At 37.5% G+C, this 22,319-nt stretch overlaps 1 protein-coding gene across 5 annotated transcripts in view; it reads right to left on the minus strand.

Moving 5' to 3' along the window:
- DPYD (dihydropyrimidine dehydrogenase) overlaps positions 1–22,319 on the minus strand; it is a 314,271-nt gene that overhangs the window by 251,819 nt on the left and 40,133 nt on the right. The gene's annotated exons all lie outside the window — the stretch shown is intronic.

A 22,319-nucleotide genomic window follows, 5' to 3' on the forward strand; every position in this document is an offset into this window, starting at 1 on the left:
GGTATTTCCACAAAGAGATGTGCAGGAACAGCAGACCTTTGAGTTTCCTTGTTTCCAGCCAATAAGTTAAGAAAAAGATCTAGACTGAGTTTACCCTGCCAAAGAGTAACCAGAAAACAGTGCACCCCAGGGAAGACTGCCCTATGTCTTTAGCCATTAGTCTCTTCTGTAAGCTGAACTTAAGGGTTACCTAAAACAAACTGAGCAGAAAAAAGAACAAAGTTTTGCAAATTACATCACCAGATGAGCTTCAAACCCACTACTTTTAAGAAATTCTTTACTCAGAGATCATAGAATCCCTTAGATGGGACATTTAAAGGTCATCTAACCCAACTCATCTGCAATGAACAGGGAGATTCACAGTTAGATCAGGACCTGGACAACCTGATCCAGCTCTGCCTTGAAAGTTTACAGGGAGGACCCCTCCCTGGATGCCCCACCACTTTTCTGGGCAACCCATGCCAATGCCTCACCAGACTCACCATAGAAGTCTTTTTCCTTATATCTAACCTAAATCTACCCTCTTTAGGCTCAAAACCATTTCTGCTGACTCTCACTACAGACTATGCTAAAGAGCCTGTCTACTTTTCTTCTGTAGCTTCCCTTTAGATACTGAAAGGCCACTATCAGGTCACCTGACTGCCTTCTCTTCTCCAGGCTAAAGAGCCCCAGTTTTCTCAAGCTGTCCGCATAGGAGAGGTATTCCATCCCTTGAATTATTTTCCTGGACCTCCTCTGGATGTGCTCCAACTGGTCTGTGTCTATCCTGTACTGAGGACGCCACATTTGGATGCAGTACTCCTGTTGAAGTCTCACCAGAGCAGAGGGGTAGGATTGCCTCCTTTGACCTGCTGGCCATGCATCTTTTGATACAGACCAGGATACTGATGGCTTTTTGGGCTTCAAGGGCACATTGCTGGCTCACATGCAGCCTGCTATCCACCAGTACCACCCCCCCAGTCTTTTTTGGCAGAACTATGATCTATCCTTTCATCCCCCAGCTTGTATTGGTAGTGGATAAATCTCCATGGACATCCATACAATTACTAGTGTAAGAATGACTTACAAATTTAATAAATTAAAATATTTTTCAGCAAATATTTCTAGAAGTAGAAATATTTCACATCACATTTTCTGAGTTCTACAAGTAAAACAAACAGCTGACTTCTTTTAAAACTTAGAGGTAGGAGAAGGCAGAGGGATGCTATACACTAAACAAAATGTCTTTTGCACAGTCACAAGTAGTTTTGCTTAATTACTCCTAATATGTTAGACTATTCAAGTTTTAATCAACATAGCCCTACTCTGGTGCAGATGTTAACATCTGTAAAAGTTAGTGCAATTTTACCTCCTCCAGGCGCTGTAGCACCTGGAGAAGCCATGGGGAAAGCAACATGGATTCTTACTGAAATTACAGTGGCAGCTGTCAGCTCAGGAGGAGGTACATGCCGACACGAACCAGAAGGCAGCTTTGTATGAACCCACACTCTTCTTAAATACACTCTTTAAGCAACACTGGGAAAAGCATGATGAGAACACAACTTGCCAGATGACAAAAAAAAAAAAAAAAAAAAAAAGAAGTACCACACAACTTAGGACAAATATACTTAAAGCTTTTAAATTTGCCATGCAGATATATAAACATCAATTTTGTGCTCACACAAATTAACATAACAGATACATAACAATGCCATAAACAGCTCATGGCAAAGTAACATATGTGGAATGATACACTATCTTAAAATTCAAGAACCAGGACTTTGACATTTCCACAGAGATGTTGTTTAATACCACAATTAGTAAGTTTAAAAGAAAAGAAAAAAATTAAACTCAATTTTATCCCCTCTCTCTCTCTTTTGTGTGTGTGTGTGTGTGTGTGTGTGTGTGTACCTACAAGCAGTAAAGGAAGAGCGAGAACATACTGAGAGAACATTAGTGCAAGAATCTAATAAACATGTTACTGGATACTACAAAAGCTGTTTTCCCTCCCACAGTCCAATCTTAGAGCAAAGAATTCACAGACAACCTACACTGCTATGGCAGAAAGGGAAAAATGCAAAGCTGTGTCACCACTAGGCCTTTAGTTAGTCTTTCAGGTGATTGATTATGGAAATACTTTCCAATGACAACCACTGAAGTAGGGATTCACAGGAAGGCTAACTTAGTCAGCTTCATGTCCAGACATTCTAGATGTTTAAAGTTAAAAACAAAAACAAAACAAAACAACAACAAAAAAAACTTATGCTTCCCTTAACTTCATAATACTGAAATGCTACAAAATAAAACCCAGCAGAATACAGTGCCGATCATTTCAATATGCATCCCAGAACTACCTCACTAAAGGCACATGGCTCATGAACTAAAAGTAATTTTGCCACGTATCACTGCAAGAATGACAGTATCTTCCTTGCTTTTATAATAAGCTACTGTCAACCTCTTCCAGCTTCTACAAAAATACCCTGAGCATTTCCATTGCACAGTAAATAACCAGAATGTTAAAGCTGAGAGATGCAATATCTTTAACTTTTTTGTTAATACTCTCAAAATCTACTTTCGCGGGGAAAAAGGAAACAGCTTCTGGACTACCATTTTGCAGAAATTGATGCAGTAGGCACAAGGGTTCAGAAAATATTTTCTAGAGATATGACTTATTTCTCAGATTTATGGCATTACTACAAAAATTATCACGCAAAGATCAACATCTGTTCTTAATCACATTCTATGAAAACAAAAGATAAAAGTTGAAAACTGTTCGTCTATTGTCAAGCACCCATTGATCTCAATAGCATGAAAAAAAAATATAATTTCATATTATTGAATTTACAGATTATCCTTCTTACTTGTTCAGAGCTCACTTAGCATCACTGCTTTACTGTACTGCATCCTTCACTCATTTCTCTGCCTTATTTTACTGTTTCTGAATTCCTCTGTTACAACGCTGGGGGCGTGTGCCCCAGAAGGTTGTTTTTAAAGAAAAATGCATACATTGCAGTCTAAAGAGATACACTCAATAACAATCATTAAGTGTCAGAGATAATCATTCCAGTGACACTGGCATGGAAGTATTGTACACATTCCTAGTCATTTTTTAAACTGTTTTCAATGCAAATCTCCATGGCAGCATATAACAAAATGACACTGGGATGGCCTCTATCACAACATCCCTCTCCTGGGGTCCATGCCAAGTATTGCATCCAGCTAAATTATTTTGAAAACTTAATGCCAATGGCTTAATGAAATTATGATATCAAAGGAAAGTGTTCAAAGATGTTTGTATTCAAGTGCCAGAACACAAAACCGCATCTCATTTTGACACTGGATGAGGTAAAAATGAGTTTACCCAAAGTTATCATTCCACTATCATTTGAAGATCTTAAACTGAGCTTATAAACAGCAATAATGATCAAATATAATCATGTCTTATGGACATAAAACTACTAATGCATCTCTTACATTATCTTTGCTTCTCCTTTCCCTTTTTGACAGGATCAATGGGGAACAGGAAGACCCTTAGTTTGGAAATTCACTGTAGAGTTCATTCAACCTTTAGAACATGGGTGTGCAACTTTTTGGCTTGTCTGCAAGTGATGAGGAATTGTCTAGGGTAATTGGCAAGGGCCAATAACTGTCAGTGTGTGCCACATGGAGGAATACAGTGACACATCTTTCCTTCATATGTACTCCCATGTCAGACACCATTCTGTCAGACTGCCCCTCAACGGCCATCTGTCACACAGCAACAACACGTTGAACCCTCCCATCAGTATTCCATTACAGCTGCTGCCATATCACCAACATCCACCCCTGTTATCATAAGCCAGCATAATAAAACAGGAGGCACTACTTTCATGACCAGCCACCATAAAATATATTGTATAATTAATGTATATAAGTAACAATTTATTTTAATTTCTAATGTTTTTTTGTTATTGAAACATTAAAAATAAAGCTATGAAACAAAACCAGTTTTACAAACAAGATTAAAAGATCCCACCAATGCATCAGTCAGGTTGATGGCAGCAGTTGCAATTCATAGTGAGTTCTCAAAGCATTCAGAGATTCTGGATGAAGTTTTACTTCCCTTGTGTTCGATCCTTGAAAACAGCTGTTCACAAATGCACAGACTGCCAAAAGTGATGACATGAATAAGACATGACTGAAGTGAGAGATATTTCTCTCTGTTAAGACAGGGCTTACACAAGTCTGGTAAAGAGACATGATCAAATTTTGGATCGCAACTCTAGACATTCATTTTTGAAAATTCACAGGTAATGTAATCATATCAACTGAAAATGGAGAAGCAAATAAGCCAATTTAAAAAGAAAAAAAAATTCTTCTTTTAATCTGTTCTCAAATGTATTTATTGCAAAAGAAAGTAAAGCTGCATATTTTTGGTGTTACAGTATTACATTTAGTTAATGTATCAAAATGCAGAAACATAATTGCCACCACTTTAGTCAGTCATGCACTGCACCCTCCTCATGCAGGTTAATAGCACACCAGTGTTAGGCTGGTGATGACTGATGGCTGTGCACCCAGACAAAGCCACTTGACTGGGTAGAGCTGGTGGCATTGCGAGCTGCACCAGGCTGCCTGCAGTCTGTGAGCTGGACATGCTTGCTCTTAAATTGCAGAGTAGAACAAGTGCTCTGGCAGCCATTATGTGGTTTTAGAAACGTGTAGAAGCAATGCATAAATGGCTTTAAATTACCACCAGAGTCTCATAACTTACAGTAATTTTTGACAGGCCATCTAAAAAATTATTCCCATGTTAGTATTCTCAATATAGAAATAAAATAATTGGTCCACTTATTGTCGATATTTTTACTTTCAATAACTTTGAAGAATATACATTATTTTGAACAAATATATATTATCTCAAAATCAAATTATCAGAGGAAAAAAGGTCCAAACCAACACTTCCAAAGATGTAAGCTAGATGTTGCATTCCATAGATGTATCTATTTCTACTTAGCATGACATGAAGCACTCTTAGACACTGTTTTACTGCTAAATATATATATATATAGTACATTACTCATTCTGAGAAATACTTAGCATAATATTTTACAAATGGAAGAAAATAGCTACTTGCACATACATTTGTGACTCAAAGCGATCATTTAAACAATGACATCCATCCATCACAAGTATGCCATGGTGCATGCTTTTTACTTTTTTTTTTTTTTTTTTCCCTCCATGAAATGAGGGTCTCTGAATATCAAATATTTTTATAGCACATCGGGCATTCCTGCCTGCACATCAAACTGGTGCTGATGTGTGCCAAATTTGATCTCTAAACCTTGGGTGAGCATACCCCAGTAAAATGCAAATGAGAACTGATTAAGCATCTCCTTTCTTTTAGAGCACCATAGAAGGCCATTAAAAATAAATAGAAAAACAACCTACAACTGCCTGTGTGTGGAGATTATATATATGTGTGTATATGCACACATACACACAAAATACAGATTTGTTAGATTGCATTTTTTAAATGACTAGTTGTGATTATTTGTAGTTCCTTCTCCAATTAGTTTTTCTTACCAGTTATTCAACTCTGATAGGTACACTACTTAAAAGCTAAAGACATCTTTTCTAAATGCTGTGAAATATGACACAACTCCATAACTACTGCTACATAACCATTGGCACTCAAAAATTCCATATGACCAGGATCTAAAACTAGGAACAGAGTGAAATGTAAGAAAGCCATGCAGGTTTTACTAAAATTCATCCATGTGACCATCTTTTAGTTTCGAAGCATGGATAAAACGTGCTTAGTTTGATCTGAATTATTGCAGTATTCTTGTTAAAAAACTACCATCTGTCAGAGATTATCCTATTTTACACAGAGGGAACATACATTAATTACTAATCCTATTTCTTAGAGAAATGTACTTACAAGATCAGAACTATCCTTGGTGTGAAAGGAGTATTAGTGTTCTTACAGGATAGTCTCTGGATTAAGCTCAGGATGGATCCCTTGAACCCTCACAACAAAGAAAACCCAAGCTGTATCAGGTAGGGCACTGGTCTCACAACAGGGCATCATCACACGAAAAATAAAAAAACTGATGCATTTCCAGGAGCTGAGTTTATCCTCATGTGCCAACATGAAATCAGCATGTAGTATAGATATTTCACTTGCAGAGTGAAGTACTGCAGCCCTACATTATACATACACTAACTAAAGCACATATTTAAGTTTAAGCATTTGGCTTAAGTTAAAATTAAGTGAAAGAAGTAGGAGCTTCTTTGGTGTTCCCCAAAGTGCTCATTGCTTTCCTGATTCTTCCACGTGTGCTGAGGGAAGAGATTCATATCTGCAAATAGCACACTGATGTGCAGACTTAATTTATCCACAACAAGAACCTGATGATTATTAAAAGTAGAAAAAGAAAGCTCTTCAGAGATCTCAGTAAGGGACGATGAAAAGATACCTTCTCCCCAAGGAAATGCCTAATCACATATTTTCTAGAGAAGCTGCTAAGCTTCAGGTTCCTGCTTTAAGGCTTTTCTTAGTTTTGTTTAACCTATTCTGTACTGTTTGAGTGTACAATGTCATATATTACCATCAATTAAAACTTAATTAACACTTCAGTTTGTTTTCTTGGTCAGAGGCAAATTGTCCAAAGCATTTTGCAAATCAACTTCTTGCAGGTTTAAACATTTCCATGAGAAAATACTATTTTCTGCTCAGCTGTACAGAAAGTGTATCGAGCAAAGTAAATAACAAAGAATTATCACATAGAAGTATCTGAAATTTAAGAACAACACATAGTCCCAGGCTGAGTTAGTAAAATGGATGCCAGAAGTTTTGTCTATCAAGAACAAAACTGAAAGTAGTTAATCCTCAAACTCAAATCCTCAAAACAAGAAAATGGAGGATTCTGGATGACCTGAAATTATTCTAACATCCACAGATCCTGAAAGTTTCTATTTTTGAAGTCATTTCCTGTGTTACAGTGCATCTTCCTGGGCAACAAAGAGGTAAAAGTGTTTCCAGAACCAGAAAATGTTCCATTGAAAAGGTACCTAATTTGCCAAGCATGGAGGGATAGTATTCCAGTTGGAACTCATTACAGAGATGACATAGGAGAACCAATCCAGCTTCTTATTTACAGTAGAGGCAGAAATAACATGAATGTCATTCTATGTAGACTTAGAAAAATACTTTGGGGGCTCTGAAGCCAAGGATCAGAACATTACCAACCTTGTCAAAATGTAATAGATCTGTTTTTGCTTGTTTCTGTTGTGGTGTTGGCTTTATTTTTTTATTTATTTACTAGGGTTAAAAGGGTGGTGTTTGTTGGTTTAGTTTTTTATTTTTAATACTGATTTACAGAATTTCCCCTGGAGAACTGTTATGTATTCTTCAAAGCACAGATACTGTTTAACTTTCAGCAGCCCCATGTTCAGAAATAGTAGGCTTATCATAAAACAAGAGGACCACAGTTTTTAGTGTGGTAAAGAGAGACCATTTCATGTAAAGTTTTGTTTGATAGGAAGAACTTAAAACAAGCAGCATTTTATCCACATGAGCACACATCTATATCCCTCAGAGTCATGGACTGTGATAAACATGAAGGGACACGCAAGTACCACATCAAAAGTCCACCTTACATCAAGAGAAGCACAACTCAGGACTTCTCCCATTCTTACATGGTACATTTGCCTTCTGGGTGCAGCCAGAACTCAATGAAACAAGAGTAGAAAAATAAAAATGCTGTCCTTATACAACCTGTCCCTTGACACTGCTGAAGGATTTTACTCACATGTCATCATTCATCCACTATGCACACCCTTTTGTGCTAACAGCACATAATATAGCTCAGATTTAGGTTGCCACATCAGTTTAGGATGCCTATATCTCTAATAGGAGCCACGAGAAATCTGCTGAAAGTCCATTCCAGGGCTCTGTAGAGGTTTGCACTGACTATGCAGCAGCAAATCAACTCAGTTATTATGTAGGTTTTGACTCTATAAATAACTAGGTATGAATATGCTTCCACAGCAGTTAGATCTGGACTTTAGTGCTCAGTACACTTTTGCTGAGTGCTTTGAGTGCTCATTACTAGCTAGAAACTGGAGGAAGCAAGATCAGTCCAGAAAGTCACAAACTTTATGACAACTACTGGTAAACTGAAGGGAGGAAAAAATATATATATATATATTATATATATTAATATATTATATTATATATGTGTGTGTATATAAATATATATATATTAATATATATTATATTATATATATGTGTATATATATACACACACACACACGTATATATATAAATATATATAGGAAAGCAGGAGTACCATTATTTTGCAGAAATCCAGAAAAAGATCAAAGTGCTTTATCTTTAATGTAGAAGGTGATTTTCTTGAATAGATGGTTAAAACCAAAATATAGTCCACTATTTCCTCCTGTTTTACCAGCAGGGTAGCTGAAACTGGTCATTGAGTAGAAGGGAAGACATTAGAAATCCACAAAATTACTGAGAGGCTAAGACAATTCCCTTACTTGAAAAGCAGAAAGAGAACATGTCACATGCAACACAAAATTATCGCCATTAGTCCAGTAAACCTATGAGACCATAAATACAATACACCAAAATGCATATAATCTTGTCTCATTGCAAGTAAATTATTCTTAACTATCAGTGCAGAGTTTGCCAGATGTTTTTATGCAAGCAGCTTTGGACATACATTGCAGGTATGTAACAATGAAACAGTCCATCATATAGCTCAAGTTCATTGTTACTATTCATTAATATGAATATCAGTGATATTATGAATGATTATATTGATATATAATTAATATGAATAATAAGCAGCAGCTTTGTTGTATTTACTTCCATTAACAAAATCTACTTATTACGCAATGCATATACCCAAACAAAACTGCTCATTTGGATCACCAGGTACATTAAGACAACATTTGATTTTTATGAACCATTTGAGCTTTTTGCTCATTACTAACAGCAGTGAAAGTTCCCAACAGTACCACAACACTCCCCGACCTCCCTGTTCCATCCAAAACTGGGCCAATGAGCACACCTCTGGTGACTCTAAACCTTTAATGACTTGATTCCACAAGGTTGACTCTTAAGAACAGCATGCAAGGGTTGCAGCAGACTTTCCAGAAGCTCTTAATTAGAACAAGCTGTTCCTTCCAAATGAAACTTATATGGGTTAAGCAACATCAAACCTGAGCATTACTGTGGTGTTAAATATTGGCTTAGCTCTTGAATAATTGAAAGTGACACAACAGGAGGGTAAAGGGAAAGAATTTATAAAAAGTAGATTTTTGGAGTACTCTCACAAAAATCTTGCTGATATCCACATTAATTAGTAACTTCCCCACTCTGCAACACATGCACTTGTCAGCAAATCTCTAAAAAGAGCGACAAACATACAACAAACAGAAATCATTCCATTAAGCCAGTCCACTAATTACTATACACTTTTTCCACCGTTATTCATCATGCAGATAATAAACAAGCAAGATCATGGGTTTATTTATCTTCTGACTATTTCCTCCTAGATCATCAATTGTAGGATTTATGTGCTTGTGCTTTAGTCCATCAGTGAAAAGCCTCAGCAGGTCATAACAACTCAAACAAAAAATTCATTAAAAGGGAGAAATTAGAACCCTGCTTTCCTAGTGAAGAACATACAACTAGCAGACTACTGAAAAAACTACTGCTTTAAATGATCCTCCACCAGGTACAACAACTCAGAAATATCAGTAACTTCTTGATCAACATATGCAAAACCTAAAGAAAAACAGTATTTTGATGAGGGACAACATATTGCTTTGTAATTTTGTGATTTAGTTTTTCAATTGCCTTAAAGGAATGGCATCAGAAAATTGTAAGTTTGAGAAACACAGATGACATAAGTTGCTCCAAAAGTAATGCCTGCTATTTATCTAAATGGAAACTACAGAAGATAAGAACAGCACAGTAACACTATTTGATAGAGCAAATTCTCAGCTGCAAAACTGCAGCTGCAAAAATTTTTTTTTTTTTTTAAAATATGGACATCATCATTCACTATACATTTTTCCCAGCAATGACCAAGAGTCTGCACTGCACCTGTGGAAGCAGCACATGGCTGAAAAAGCACCACCCACTGTATGGTGGCATACTCACATCCACTCTTTGGTCTCCATAAACACTCAGCAAGCATCAATGAATGCCAATAGGTGCCATTTTTTCCCACATGGAGCAACAATGACACACCTTTGCTCCATATGCACTCCCATGTCAGGTGCCATTTTTTTTCATACAAAATGACCAGAAAAAAATTTTGCCATCTGTCACATGGCAACAAAATGTAACAGAATACTGGCGGGAAGGATCAGCCTCTACTGCCATACCATCAACATCCACCTCTGACATCATATAATGCAGTAAGATGTGCTACGTTCAGAGCAGCCCTTGTATATCTGAAGACTGACAGACTACATCTATTTTCTTTATACTTTGCTATCACTTGGGTATCCCTCCTACTGTCTCAATAACTTCTCTACAATTCTTTTCATAACTTCAATAATAATAATAATACAGGTAGCTCACTCATACAAGAAAAAAAATAAAGGGGGGGGGGGGGGGGGCAATTACACTTTAACACAAATTTGCAACATCTCTGCAGCTCAAATCTTGGCAATTCAGTACTGATACACTTTTTAGAAATGCCCAGGACATAGTTCATTCATAACGTTGTTCATACTTGTGTTCTTTCATAAATCAGTTCTCAGAAACATGCTTATCAAGCTATGCTATTCTTCTGTCAATGCAATATAGCACAAACTAAAGAAATGTAGCTTGCAAGCTGTCAGAAATTTTTGAAAATACTCCAAATTTAATTATTTCATTTTTGTTTACACAAAATGTAAAATATAAATTAAAAATCAAAATCTATCATTCTAGCATTAGGATTATTTTTCAATAAGGTCATTGAATTCTGAAGTAGAAATAAATCTCCCATCTTCAGAAATCTTGTATTCTTTTGAAATTTACCTTGCAGTCAATTTTAATAATTGTAAGCTATTGATATCTATCCAGATTTTTACTTGTTACATATTATTTAATCAAGTGTCATTTGCTCATTCATTTCATATAATTGTAGCTGCATTATTTTTCTAAATGATTTGTCTCTGAAGCTTTTTTCTTTAGGATTTAAGTATCCTCATCAATTTTAAAAATCTGGTCATTAGCCACTTATTTGAAATGGGAATTTTAAGAGCAGTTGAAGGTGAGCTATCCTCATATCCTTACATAACTGCAAATTGTACATCTAAGCTTCCCGTAGGAACTTCTGAAAAATCCCAATCTATGCATGCAAATGTAAATAAATCACCAAGTTGTCTTTCTGAAAAATACATAACCCAAGCTGCAGTCTCCCAAAGAATTCTTAATTATGATTCAAAGCGATACAAGGAGCACCTATGCCAACTCCACCACAGTATGTGACCTTGTCTTCTGTCAATATTATGCTGCAAGCATTATTTTATTGCTGTTTTAGTTGTTTCTACATACAAGGACAGTACTTTAATCTTGCTTCAGACATTATCCTACCTACTGATATAAGAATATGCAACATAATAAAAATTCTCTGTCCTTTCCACCAAACAGCCTCCACAAAGTGGCAGCAAAGAAATCTGAAATCACTACTTAACAAAAGTAACTATCCCAAAGCTCCCTTCTTGAAGGAAACATCCCAGTTTCATGCTGGAAATAATCCAAAAATATAAGCTTGATCATTATTTTGTTAAATTATCCTACTAATGCAGTTCTGATTCCAGCTGATAACAGACAGCATGGGACTCAGGGCTGGGAGTAGGTCTGAAGTATTTGTGGGGTATATTGGCTTTTTTTTTTTTTATTTGAAGACATAGCCATGTTTAGATCTCAATTCAAAATTCAAAGCACAGCTCTAGTTTATAGTACATAAAGATGTCTCTGTAGCACAAAGTACTGAATCAGAAAAGGGAAAGTGCATCCCATCCTACAGTGGTGACATGAGTTATTTGCATAGTTGCCACAAAAGTAATAATTACACTGTAACTCAATGGGAACAATGGTAATTTCACAGTAGCTCGTGTTGTTGTTATCACCCTATATCCTGATAACTGTGAAATTAATTTGTGGCACCACTGTATGTGTCAGCTTTAAGCTGTTCCCTAGGTAACATTACGCTACCATAGAGAAGGAATGCTTGGCAGTAAAATGGGTAGCAGCAGATTGATTATACAAAAAGAATCTTCTCTCTACATACAAATAACTTGGCAATCAGTGAAGATGATGAGAGAAATCCTTCTCAAAAAAGAAAAAAGAAAAAAAAAAGCAATAAATGTAATTCTATTAGCTGACCATTATCCACTGACTGAAAAAAAAAAAAATAAAAATGCAAAGGTAAAACAAAACAAGCAGATTGTATTTAGTGCCTTTGACCCATTGTTCTAACTGCAGCCAGGAAGCAGAATAAAAAATGCTGAACATTTCTTCTCCCTTCTGCTAGTCATTTTCCACATTAACCACTAAATGACAATTTAAGTGCAAATACACAGCACTAAGTTGCATACTCAGGAACGCAACAACAGCAGAGATTATGCTTTCACAAATAATTCTAACTTCAGCTAGACAAGGACTGTCCTTTGACCTCCTGAACACTCCATGTTCTTTTGCTGTGCTACTACCACACTGAACATAAAGGATGACTTCTGCCACACATGGAAATGATTATAAGTTTTCTGGTGAAAATTCAGTGTAATAATGGCTGAAGCTCTGGAAAACATTAAATTACAGAATTTAAGGTGGGAACATACTACTATTTCATACAATAAATAAAATGCAGAGTTTAGTTTTTCAAGTCTGATTTGTGAGGCAGCAGATATGAGTGACATCAGATGGAAATAATACTTTTACAAAGAATTTCGATGTCTCTTGCTTTTAATCCAGGCTTGTTTACATAGCCTTAGAAATCCATACTGTAACACCTTGTTCTCTCACTATGTTCTTGTCTGTATGAAAAGGTGGCAATAAATAAATAAATCACAGCATGTTACATACAAAGATGCAGTGGCTCAACTGGAGTTTAGTGACAGAAAAAGCAGCACCTCTGTGTCAGTGCCAGTCATCAAAGAAAACCAAGGTGTTGAACAGATACTCTGATCCAGGATATCCAGGGACAAGCACGTTTTGTTGCTCTGTAGTTTTGATCTTTATCTCTGACTGATCCTCCTTTTGTGATTGCTACCACACAACATTGTCCCCAAAACCCTTGACAGGTGATGTTCAGATGTGTTGAGTTATTTTGTATGTGTGAGGGGATGTTTTCCCAACCTGAAATAAAGCTTTTAGAACTCTAAAAGCAGCTGTAGGGGCATCAAGCCAGCTTGGAAGGTCTCAAGTGTGTATTCTTCATTAAATATTGGCACATGCCATGCAAAATTATGTCACTGCTGCGAGGAAAATTCTGACCAACCTATAGTCAATTATTCATCTGGAAGGCACTCTTGATCACTGCTGCTACAGACCAAGTTCAACCTGTATTCTTTGCCAAATCAGCACGCGCCCACAATCCACTCAGCTCTCAATCCTCCGCCCCTCACCACCATGTAAGCCAAATCCAATGAACAAGGACCCTTAGACCCAGACAACATTCACAACACATTTCTGAAGCCAGCAATCTCACTACATTAACTGTATGGACAGTTGGCTTGTGCTCATAATGCTGGTAGGAATTACTAAGGGATTCCCTTTAGTACTGATCCCTTCTTCCAGTCCCATTAATAGCTGTCTGCAGTTACCTCTGTGCAGAGCCTTGATGCTTGGCTAAACCACTGGTCACTTTTCTCTCACACACAACACTATCTCTTTAAAGAGCATTGGACAAGACCATTGGATGTTTTGTTGTTGTTGCTGTTCTTTTTTAATACTGTGATTCTTTTTCTGTCCTTCATTTTCTTTTACATACTTTTTACATGTTCAGGTGTCAGTGCGGAAACTACCCCAATCAGTTGGAACAAATATACTTCCTGTAAAGATAAGTGCTGCCAGCGACAAGCAGTATTCCACTTGCTCGATCAGTGCTGTCAAAGGCATGCAGAAATGCTTTAGAAAAAGCACGTGTATGAAACTACAGATCTCCGGAAAGCTTTAGAAGCTAGTAGCAATTGCTGCTTTTACTGTAAACACAAACTCAATATGGCAAAGAACATTTCTGCCAGTTGTCAGATACTCTTTTTAGAAAAATGATTGAGAAAAGGAGTAGGGTATCTATAAAAAAATATCTACGATTAGTAATTTTACCTTTATAATAAAATATAACCAGATGAATGCAAAGCTGGCATTTTTTACCTATGGCAGCACTCAATAATTCACTAAAATTAAATGATATCCTCAATCTGGTACTACAAAAAAATCCCATTAGGAGATATTTAATAAAACGCCTTTAAGGACAGGTTGCTCCACAGCATGCTTGAAGCATAGATAGAGATAGCAAGGAGGAGCTTTTAGAACCACACCCATACTATTTATACATGTTTGTTTTGCTCACAAATATTTCTTCAAAAATGTAAATATTATCAGACCTGTATGGCAAAAGGTGGCGATGACAGTGCCTTCTAATAGGATACAGGCACGATGGAGCAGCAGAAGGTAACAAAGAAGGAAAATTGTTTCAGTCCATCTGATGACCAGTGAAAGCTCAAGAGAAGTGCAGTCTCTGTTCAGAGAAATGCTGCTCCCTCAGCTGCCAACCCTTAAGTGAGCCCCTCCAGGCTCCATTCTTTCTAGTCATTCAAATGCATTACTTGCCTGCATTCTCACCTAATGCTTAACCATTGGTTCCAGCTGTGGCAATTTCGATGTAGCACCTTTGAGAGAACTGTGGTGGGTTGACTGCTAAACCCTGTACAACAGTAACACTGTCTGCCTTGACGTTAAATGTTTATTCAGGGAATGGCTTTAACATGATGGAAAAATTAATAAAAATGACACCAAGAGTGAGAATTCTGAGAGATTCTTATCGAACCCTCCACATCTCAATGGTAAAGTCACTACTGAGAAAGATACCTTTCTACCTCTGGTTTCTTCCTACCTGTCAAACTCCTGATCTGTTACTAGCTCTCTAAGCATTAAGAAGAAATGAGACAGCCTCTTGACATTTTTCTCAAATTATTTGACCAAATTAATGGAGCAGTTCTTTCGAATTTCATCAGATTCAGCGGGCTACTAGAAAAAGAAGGTATATGAGATCTATCCATTTATAAATTATGCTCAATCACTAAAAGTGCAATGTTGTAAATGCAGCATCTACAGAGACACTTGTTTAAATATCTTTTAGAATACTGTAATGTCTCAAAATTAAGATACAAACTCTTCGCAATGAAACATCAAATAGATTTCATAAGGTAATTATCTCACACATTCAACCACAGTTATTAGCCAGTACGTGAAGCCTTAGAGTAACTTCCATTGCACTTCAAATCAACTGTAAACTTGATGCATTACCTTGGAAGAATGCCACACTTCCCACTGTGCTAAACTTACTGAAACAAATAGAAAGCAGCATTGCTGTGTTACATCCCTACTCTACTATTGTGTAATTGGACCACACTACAGGAACAACACTTTATTTTACAAACACTGAGTTACCATTATCAACTCCTTGTTTCATAATCTCAGCACAAGAGTAATGAATTCTTATATTACATTGAGAATAAAATGATAGAGAAAATATTAAGAGTTACATGTCAAAGCTCTGTTTGCAGCTATAATCTTAAGAAAAAAATACATTATATATGTTATTATGTTGTTATACTAAGTAGACAAGAGAATGTTTAGCAACACCAACAGCAAAAAATTACTTGGGCCTTTCAAGTTTAGAGGTAAATTCTCCACTCACCCAGCATACCTGAGTAGAATTTTTAAAAAATATCCTAGAAACAAGGAATATAAAGAGATACAGCTTTATACTCACTGAAATATATCTATTTATGCTAGAAAGAAGCAGAAACATTTATGCTGTATGGTTCCTGCTGGATAAATGACTTCTTGTATTATTAAAGAAAAAAATAAGAAAAAAAAAAAAAATCAGGCATTTTATCTGCAACTAGGTGAACAGTGGTCCTCTCCTGGAGTATTTTAAGCAGCTCTTCCCCCATGACTTTGCCAGCTACGGAATGTAACTCTAGAGCAGCTAGGTGTCTGGTGACACCACATACCCTAGAATGGCTATACCCACTTAAGAGAGCAATATGGCACCTAAAGTGCTTCAGGGCTTACCTGAGTGCCAACTAAACTTTCACAGAATCACAGAATCACAGAATTATAGGGGTTGGAAGGGACCTCTAGAGATCATCGAGTCCAACCCCCCTGCCAAAGCAGGCTCCCTACACCACGTCGCACAGGTAGGCGTCCAGGCGAGTCTTGAATATCTCCAGAGAAGGAGACTCCACCACCTCCCTGGGCAGCCTGTTCCAGTGCTCCGTCACCCTCACTGTAAAGAAGTTCTTGCGCACATTCGTGCGGAACTTCCTATGCTGGAGTTTCAGCCCATTGCCCCTAGTCCTGTCCCCACGCACTACTGAAAAGAGACCAGCCTCGCCACTATAGCTCCCACACCTCAGGTATTTATAAACCTGGATCAAGTCCCCTCTCAGCCTTCTTTTCTCAAGGCTAAACAGACCCAGTTCCCTAAGTCTCTCCTCGTAGGGGAGATGGTCCAGGCCCTTCACCATCTTTGTGGCCCTCCGCTGGACTCTTTCCAAGAGATCCCTGTCTTTTTTGTACTGGGGAGCCCAGAACTGGACACAGTATTCCAGATGAGGCCTCACCAGGGCAGAGTAGAGGGGGAGGATCACCTCCCTTGACCTGCTGGCTACGCTCTTTTTAATGCACCCCAGAATGCCATTGGCCTTTTTGGCTACAAGGGCACACTGCTGGCTCATGGCCAACCTGTCGTCCACCAGGACGCCCAGGTCCCTCTCAGCAGAGCTCCTTTCCAGCAGGTCTTCCCCCAACCTGTACTGGTGTATGCAATTATTTCTACCGAGATGCAAGACTCTACACTTGCTTATGTTAAACCTCATCCGGTTTCTTACTGCCCAGCTCTCCAGTCTGTCCAGGTCTCTCTGAATGGCTGCACAGCCTTCAGGCGTGTCAGCCAATCCTCCCAGCTTCGTGTCATCAGCAAACTTGCTGAGGGTGGCCACTATCCCCTCATCAAGGTCGTTGATGAAGATGTTGAACAAGACTGGACCCAGCACAGACCCCTGGGGGACACCACTAGTCACAGGCCTCCAGCCAGACACCGCACCGCCAATGACAACCCTCTGCACTCTGCCAGTCAGCCAATTCTCGATCCACTTCACCGTCCACTCATCTATCCCATACTTCCTCAGCTTTGTTATAAGGATGTCATGGGGGACCGTATCAAAAGCCTTACTGAAATCAAGGTAGACTACATCTACCGCTCTCCCCCCGTCCACCCAACAGCAAGCTCCGATAGAACACACTCGCCTTTTAAGTAGCTGTGTTCTTCAGCACTGCAAATGGAAAGTCTTTCCCCAAAATTTTGTAGTCAAATAACCAAAGATGCTGTACTGATATTAGTTTAACACTTTATACAACTAAGTATTGGGAAAGGAAAACAAACAAACAAAAAAAAACACAGGGTCTTACTATTTAAATTTAATGTTCCACCACAACATTGATTCACTGAAAAATCTTTTCTTATTCTCCTAAATAGCCTCAAGTATGTAAACAGAATTTAGGTTCAAAAGTCCACGGGGGAAGTAGAGATTAACTCTGATGAAAGCTTAGTATCTTGGGACGCAGTTGGACCCAATTTAATCTCTGAAACACCTTCATCCCAGTACAGAACACATTTCTAGGAAAATAAGGATTTGTTTTTATCTCCAGAAACTCAGCACCCAGTACGGTATAAAGTAGGGGGAAAAAAGTATATATAGCTAATAATTTTCATTATAACCAAAGTATTCTAAGCAATTATGATAACTATTATCTGGTGACAATGAACACACAAAGCAAAGACATCATCAGACAATAGAACAGTTCTGGATGAAGGCTATTTTATCCTCGATACCAGTTCTACTTTGTATACTGAACTCCAAGGAGAATACAGTCAGATGCCCACAGCAATGCAAAGCCCGATGACTTCAAACAGGCACGATAGAGATAAGAGGAGGAAAAATAGATCACATTTTTAGAGATATTTGAAAACTACAGTAAGTACCTGGAAAGAAACCAGAGCAGATATTTAAAACAGTATTTGTAAGGACAGACTGTTTTTTCACTGCACACAAAACAGAAGTTAACAGAGGAAACGGGGTGTTTTGAGTACACATGTAGGCTGACTACAGTAGAGCTTAAATTCACGACTTACAGATAAAACAGCATGAGCTTCGACAGCTTGAACTGAAACACCAGGCTCCTTTGACAAAGCTGTGACACACCCAGCTTCTGTTTGTGTCCCAGACTTTTTTTTTTAAGGTCTAAAATGCCATAAGACATTTACTAACTAAACTGTCCAAAGCTCTGGGATATAAACAAATGTCAATGATCTACAGAGAGCCATTGTTAACAGTAGCAAAAAAAAAAAAAAAAAAAAAAAAAAGAAAAAAACCAACAACAAATCTATGAAATGTTCCTAAAACCTTGCATTTTAAAAGTAACAAAAAGGAAATCCACAGAGGAAACTCAAGATTCTCTAATGCAATTTTCTGCTCTAACAGTTTGCAGATGAGTGACTATTAGTCACTGAAAAAGGTATGACACTGCACCCACTGCATGGCATCTTTGGAGTCTTTGTGGTGAGCCATCTGCCACAGTGGTTTTCAAAATCTCTTTCAGAACCAACATCAGACATCATCTCCTGCAGTTTGCTAAAAGCAAAAAATTTTTGACTGTCACCCATATTTTATTTTTTTTTCTTTAAATAATAAAAATAAATGGCTCAAAAGCAGAATCAGTCTCACGTTCCCTCGAAGTGGCACAAAAGCAAGGTGTTTTGGTTTTTTTCTCCTCCACAGAACAGTTCACAGGGACAGTACAGATAAACACAGTACTGATGTGTTTGCCGTGCAGAGCACATGCCAGAAGCCCAAACGAACAGGTTATCAACATTTTGTAGTTTTCACTACATACTTGCTCTTTTTAAATCCTTAGGCTTTAACTGCAAACCAGTGTACACTCACGAAACCATGGAACCCATTATGGTGCAATTTCTTTGGGTTCTGCCCAGCCACAGAAACTATTTGTTAAATACATCTGAGAGTCTAGACCATATTAAAAGAATCTTGATTATTACTAACCCCAGCTTATACAGTTGTCAAGACAACAGAGTGAATACCATCATTAACAGAAACTGCTTCTATAAAACTGGAAATCATAGCTGAAGCTTCACTCCCATGCTCACATTATCCAAAATATGCAAATATATGAATGCAAAAGAAAATTCCAAATGAAGTTTGATGTCTTTTTAGACTGATCTAAACAGACAAGTAAACTTTCTCTCTTTCCCACTTGTAAATACGAAATGCTTAAATCTTCCTTTATTAACACAGGGTCTGTATAAAAATATTCAGCTTTAATTTTCACTTGCAAAGCTTTCATGCATACTAATTCAGCCAATGTTCACAAGACAGATCGTAGATTTATGCACCTACAAGGAAGACCCATTCACGTATAAAACGTCTCACCAATCTCACTAACTGATGGCTCGCTGCCATAAGCCACCACACTTGCCAGACTCACAGGATGCTACCCACTGTGGCTTCAGTTGTCTGACACCAAGTTCATGCAACCTACACTAGACGCAGGCCTAAAGCATATTGCCAGTAGAGTGTTCAGGAGCAACCTACCATCGGTTAACATGCAGTACAGTATGTGTTGCCTGTCATGACACCATGCCTCTTAGCAAGCTCACAGAAATAAGCTGACAGGAATCTCATGAAGTTCAAAGAAAAGGAAGTATGTTACATCCCACCCTTGGGGACGAACAACTCCAGGTAGCAGGCACCTGGAAAGCAGCTCTGCAGTCAGGTTCCTCTGGACCTGGAAAAGGTGGTGAAGATCAGCCAGCAGCATGCCTTGAAGCAAGGCCAGCAGCCCATGCACCATGCTGGGCAATGCTCACCAACACACCAATGAAGAGGTTTACTTCAACTTTGTCATTACATTAAAATAAACAAACCTTTTAGACAACATTAACAACAACAACAACAACAACAAAAAGAACTGAATTGAATGCTTTATAGAATTACCTGCTAATAAAAGTAAACCAAATTCTTGCAATACCACTCTATCCCAACTAATAAGCTCATTTCATTCAAGGTCTAAAATATTGCATGAAGTAAAACTAGAGAAACTTCACATTTTACGATCTTCCAAAAAGTTTATTTTTGTATATATTTATATATAAACAAGAGCAATGTTTTCCTCTAATCCTTAATTTGAATATCATTTGATTTCTGAAGAGTTGAAAGAAAACAAGACCCTGCTAGGTTATCGGAGTTTATATGAAGCACAGTAATATTCATCAGAGAGAAATATACTGAAGTACATATTAAATTGACCATTTTTCTCAACGAGAAATTTAAAATGGACAGTCTAGTTCCAAACAGGAGCACTAGGGAAAAATGTTCATTGTTTCTCTCATCAGGCCAAACAGTAGTACTACTCTGGGAAATCAGAGAGGATTTGGGCAAACTGCCCACTCAACTTCAGGCTCATCTGAGATCCACATATATCTGCTTAGCTATCCAGCTAGTATTTTTTTGTTGTTTTCACATCCATATGATTTTAGTGCCTCTGCACAACATGCAGCCCTCTCTGCCTGCTTCCCTAACCAAAAGGAGGCAAGTACCTCAATACCTGTGTCAGCAAATCTATATCCTCCCACACCCACAGTCCAAAGTCCACTGCAGTAATGGGAAAGCAAAATGAACATTCATTTCTCAAAGATGTATTGGTAGACTAAAGTAGGTTGCAGGTAATCTTGGATCCAAATAGAAAAAAACAAACAAACAAACAAAAAAAACAGCCATCAAGGTGTAGTGGTTTAGCTTGGCAGGTGGGTCAGCACCACACATTTGTTTGCTTACCCTCCCATTCCCAGTGGAATGAGAGAGAGAATAATAAATAAATAAATAAATTAGAACCTGTGGGTTTGGGATAAAGCTATTTACTAAGAGAAAAAATATAATATGTAGTTGTAACTGCTATTATATAAAACATGAGCAATGCACAAACAATTCCTCACCATCCTCTGATCAACAAAGAACTAATTTACACTGATGGCAATTAAGAGAATTCCAGCACTGCACAATATCTGTCAGACTTTAAAATCAATTTATATTTCTCTGAATGCTCTCTATGCTACCAAAAATGACCAGGATACAAACGTATGGGTTAGCAGTGAGCTTTTGATTTTGTGTGATGTAGAAAATTCTCGTGATCTTACATGGCCCTTGTAATAGATGCATGACCTTTGAAATGCCAAAGATCCCTCCTCAAGTGAATGTTTATCACTAAAGTGCTGTCAGTTACCAAGTTTTTAAAAGATTAACTACGCTGAGTCATGTACTGCAAAGCACTGCAAACCACCCATGGAATGTTGTTACAGGAGACCAGCGACATGAAATCCAGCTTGGGGAAAATACTAGAAGTGGCTTCACACACCATATGTTCCCTAAATCTTTATTTTAAGTCATTTTCCATTTACTGGCACTAAAGCAAAGATCTACGTACACAGAGGACTGACCACACAGGAAGAAACAAAGAGCAAGTATGCAAAATTAGAAAGGCTAGTGCCTTTTTATTTTATTTGTAATACTGACTTTCAGAAAGGAAGGAATATAATTGGAACGTAATAAGTAAAGCTTTTAAATAGGCATGTTACATTTCACATCACAGTACCTTTACAAACAGTTATTCATAACTGTTCATAAGCCAAGAGCATCATGAACATCAAGTCATTCAGAGTCATGAAAATAAAGTCATTCATAAACATCCATAAATGTAAAGGGATTATGAACAGAATCAAAGCAAATGGTTTTAATTAGTTTTTTGAGATTCTCCTCAATATTATTGCCGTTTATACATTTTACTGTGCAGATCCAAGAATTTACTCATATCAGGCAAGTGAAATGATTTATTGTATATTACTACCCAACTTTCAAAACTTAATAAAGCACACTCATCCAATTTTATCACACAGATAATACTAAAATTAATATTCTTTCTGAATGCATTTAGAAAATTTTAGAAACTCTGTCTCTATTCTGCC

This window comes from Excalfactoria chinensis, chromosome 8, assembly GCF_039878825.1.
Source record: "Excalfactoria chinensis isolate bCotChi1 chromosome 8, bCotChi1.hap2, whole genome shotgun sequence".
Classification (NCBI taxonomy): Eukaryota; Metazoa; Chordata; class Aves; order Galliformes; family Phasianidae; genus Excalfactoria; species Excalfactoria chinensis.